We start from the raw sequence: 5,164 nt of genomic DNA on the forward strand, positions 1-5,164 counted from the left end.
TCGTCAAGACTCACAAAATTAAGGAGTAGTGATCCCTCTTACATTCCATAGATAGGTAGATAGATAGATAGATAGATAGATAGATAGATAGATAGATAGATAGATAGAAAGAATAGAAATTTATTAGGGAAATTGAGTCATGTGATTATGGAAGTTAAGTCTCACGAACTGCCATCTGTTAGCTGAAGAATCAGGAAAGCCAGTAGCATGGCTCAGTCCAAGCCCAAAGGCCTAAAAACTAGGGGAGCCAGTGGTGTGACTCTCAGTCTCAGGTCAAAGGCCTAAGAAGCTGAGGGGCTACTGGTGCAAGTCTCAGGGCAGGAGAAGATGGGCATCCCAGCTTCAGAAGGGAGAGAGCAAATTAACCTTTCATCTGCCTTTATGTTCTGTCCAGGCCCTCAGCAGATCAGATGGTACCCGCCCACACTAGGTGAAGGTAGATCTTCCTTACTCAGTCCACTGATTCAAATGCCAATCTCTTCCAAAAACACTGTCACAGGCACACCCAGAAATAATGCTTTACCAGCTACTTCGTATCACTTAACCCAGGCAGGTAGACATCTAAAATTAATCATCACAGTGATATCTGAAAATGATGGAATTTTGGAATGGATATTAGAGGAAGAAAAGAATGAGCAGCAAATTATGGCCTGGAGACCAATTACAGTGGCAGGGGCTGTGGTTCATTATACTAATCTATGTCTTCTAAGTTTCCTCTCAGATAAAAAGAGCCATAGAAACCATAAAGTAGATATTCCCCTAACCTGCATGGATATCTGTGCTGTACAAGGGGTAAACAGGTAGCCAGGGAAGTGTGTCACTCGGAACTCTCTTCAAGACAAACATCTATGAGGATGATAGTGACCAGCCACCTTTCAGCTGCTGCACTTTTAGAACGAATGCAGTATTTACACTGAAGTCATGCTCTCCTCAGCTCCCACCAGCCAGTGAAGCCAGGACAGGACATTTCTATCTGACACAGAACTTCAACAACAGATAGTCCACTCTGGATTCCCTATCAGCTGGAATGAGATTTTCTCAGACTAGAACTGCAGACTGAGGCTCTTCCCTCCTTCCCTTTTTCCTTTCATAAGTATCAGACCTGCATCATGGTCTGCTCCACCTTTCCCTTCTCACCTTCTCCTTTTTCCTCCACAGGTGTTTTCCCCAAGAAAGCCCTCAAATGTCTAATTCCTTCTTGGCATCTGGTTGTTGGAAGATCTAAAATCATGAAAGACAAAAATTACAAACTGGACTTCATATAAATGAAAATCTGTTACTTTTCAAAATATAACTTTCAAAAAATTGAACAGGAAGGTACACAGTTAGAGAAAACATTTGACATACATGTATATGACAAAGGATTGGTCCTATAAAGACCCACTGTAACTTAGTAAGAAAAAGAAATAAATGACACAATTTTTAAGATGGATCACTTGAACAGATTCTTCATAAAAGAAAACATACGGGGGCCGGGCACGGTGACTCAAGCCTGTAATCCCAGCACTTTGGGAGGCCGAGACAGGTGGATCACGAGGTCGGGAGATCAAGACCATCCTGGCTAACATGGTGAGACCCCGTCTCTACTAAAAAAATACAAAAAACTAGCCGGGCGAGGTGGCGGGCGCCTGTAGTCCCAGCTACTCGGGAGGCTGAGGCAGGAGAATGGCATCAACCCGGGAGGCGGAGCTTGCAGTGAGCTGAGATCCAGCCACTGCACTCCAGCCTGGGCGACAGAGCGAGACTCCGTCTCAAAAAAAAAAAGAAAGAAAGAAAGAAAGAAAGAAAACATACGAATGGACCATAAGGACACAAAAAATATGCTTAATGTTACTATTCATCAAAGAAATAAAAATTTCCACCCCAGGTGAACCTTAAAACACAAATCTGATCAAATCAGTCACGCATTCACTATCTTTCCGTTGTTCCCTACTGAGTACAGGATAATTGATATATGCCTTAGCACAACAAACATGACACGTTATGATGTAGCCTTCCATCTATGCCATCTAAACTCTTACCGTGTCCTTTTCCTAACTTTTACATGATTAACCATACTCTCTCATTCTTCTATATCTCAGATAGAGGTGGCCTCTTAGATTGGAGTCAAATCTCAACTCATTTGCCACTTCCTCTATTGAGATGTTCCCTGCCTCATATAGGTAAGATTTAAGTGTTCTTTCTACTATGTTCCCACTCTGCCATATACAGGCTTAAAGTCACTATCATCCTTAAAAAATAATAAAATTATTGTTGTTATTATAGTTACGGTACATCCCATCTATTTAATGATCAGAACTTTATATTCATTATCTTATTGAATGCCCATAAGGACCCCAATATATAGGTGTTATTTGACCCACTTTACATATGAGAAAATAGTGGCTTAGGAAGGTTAAGGAATTTATATAATGTCATATAACTGGTGTAACCAAGCATGGTCTCAAGTCCTTCTTAATCAAATCCAAAGCTGAGACTCCACATGCATATATTTCCACTACAACCAAATTTACAGTAAATTCCTTGAAGGCTTGGACCACAATTCTGTAATGATGTAACAACAGTTCATAGTACAGTACCTGGAACATAGGAAGTACTTACTACATAACTGATGATGAATGATTGAACCAGTCAAATAATCAAGGTTTGCAGAGAAGATTAAAGGAAATGACATATGAATTGTGAAAGAAAATACTAAACTAGGCATTATAATTATATAATGCTAACCAATTAAGACATAGAACCTGATAATTAGACAGCTGAATGCACCAATGTAATTCACCACCAATATAATAATTTCTCAAATTTCAATATGTTGCTGTGAAAACATTTATCTGTATTGCTAGCACCCTCTTGTGTCTCTATGTCATCATTTCATATAAAGATTTTGGAATATATAAGAAATTATTAGGACAATTTATAACTCCAAAATGTTATCCAGGTCCCAAGACAAGTATATAGATCTACTTCTTAGGAGACACTTCTGAGGAAAAGGAGAGGATTGAAGAGGGAGTATGCTGACTTGTCATTTCTGAAAAGCTGTGCAGGATGGACCAGAAAAAAAAAAAGTTGCATACATGCTAATGGGGCCAATACAAGGGTTAATGCGCTGAACTGCACTGACATTAATTTTCTCTCTTCCTTTCCCTCCCTCTCTCCCTCTACCTCTCTCCTCTTACCGACCTGCTACACTAAAAGCAGCCAAGGGCTTCTTCCTTTTTAAAGGGAGATGGATTCCCTCACACCTTCCACCCATTTCAGAGTAAAATGACATATAGGGTCTAGAATAAAGGAGGTCATATGGACAGACCAGGCCAGAATGTTTTTCTTCTTGAAGACACTGATACAAACGAGGCACCTGTTATGGACTGAACTGTGCAACCCCCAAAAGGATATGGTAGAGTCCTAACCCCCAGTACCTCTGAAAATGACTTTATTCGGAGATAAGGTTTTTACAGAGGTAATCAGGTTACAATAAGGCTATTAGGACAGGCCCTGAACCAATATGACAAGTATCCTTATAAAAAGGGAAATTTTGACAGAGATCCAGACATGAATAGGGGAAGATGATGTGAAGAGAAAGACTCGGAGAAAGAGCTTGAACAGATCCTTCCCTCCCAGTCCTCAGAAACAACCAATCCTGCTGAGACCTTGATTTTGGACTTCTCACCTCCAGAACTAAGGCAATCAATTTCTGTTGTTTAAGCCACTTAGTGTGTGGTACTTTGTATGGCAGCCCAGGAAAACCGATAGAAGACCATACATGTAGTCTTGCTTTGTGGAAGAGAGAAACTTCTCAGGGTTGTAAATCTACCCAAATTTTGATGATGCCTAAATAAAATTCCTCTGTAAATTACAGTCAAACTTCTAGCAACAGGTTCCCATGTTGTAAGGTGAGCACTCTTTCAGATTACAAAGTTACTATACTATCCAACAATGTAATCCTTGCCTCACTGCAAGTGTCTCCTCCAAGCATAGAAACCATTTGAGTCTACTGATATCTTCTGCTTCCCAGGTATGGCTTCCTGGCTAAGATTGAGTAGGAAATGAGGAAGAGGAACCAAAATGACAACTGCAAGGGCTGAGACTGCAAACTAATGAAAAAACACCTCCTTTCACCCCTTACAAATATGATTTCTTCTATCCCTTTATATCATAATCTTAAAAAGACGTTCATGATTGATTTTTGTGAACTATTACCCACCCCAAGATACATGTAGCATGGAAGAGGACTTGGAATGATAGAACTAGTGTAGACCAAGGAACGATTCCCTGACAGGACCATTCTGCCAGGAGGAAGAAAAGTGCAGGGGCATTGTTGTTGAGGGAGGTAGGGTGTTATTGACATTGCTCAAAAGTTACCCCGAAGGTCCCCGCCCATTCTACCTACCTCCAGAGCCAGTGGACACAGATCATAGGGAGTGCTGGCCTACTCCGTCGCGTAAACTGCTTCCACACACTTTTCCAACTGCTTCAGCAGAATCTGTGTTTAAGACCAAAGAATGAATATGCTTAACACACTGTCCTTTATATCCATCCAGGAAAGCAGACTACCAGCACCTTGAATTGACACCTCATAATTAATCTAGTTTCAGTTTTTAAGAGCCCTGTAAATCATAAAAACTTCATTTTATTAAGCAATTCATATTTTTCCTCTGACTTCAAAACTTTGACCTATTACAAGCCAAACTCCAACCTAATGATTTTTTTTTTTAATTTGGGAAAACAAACGCATAATCAGATACATACTGTAGATAATGTACCTTACATTCCACATACAGCCCTGCAAACTATAGCACATGAATGACAAAAACTGTTGATATGAAGAGAGAGAGAGAGAGGGGAAAAATAGTGAAAAAACACTGGTGTGATTCATTCCTCTATCCCATGTTCTAGAAAAATCACAAACACTTAGAAATGAGGCAAAAAGTTGCTTGCACAACTGTGATGGTTAATTTTACACCTTATCATAATGGGGCCATAGGGTGCACAGATATTTGGTCAAATATTAGTCTGAGTGTGTCTGTGAGAGTGTTTGGGGCTAAGATTAACATTTGAATCAATAGACTGAGTAAAGCAGATTTCCCTCCCCTCATCCAATCAGTTGATGACCTGAAGAGAACAAAAAGGATGATTCTCCCAGTAGTAAGAGAGAACTCCTCCT

The sequence above is a fragment of the Piliocolobus tephrosceles genome, chromosome 12 (genome assembly GCF_002776525.5).
Source record: "Piliocolobus tephrosceles isolate RC106 chromosome 12, ASM277652v3, whole genome shotgun sequence".
Classification (NCBI taxonomy): Eukaryota; Metazoa; Chordata; class Mammalia; order Primates; family Cercopithecidae; genus Piliocolobus; species Piliocolobus tephrosceles.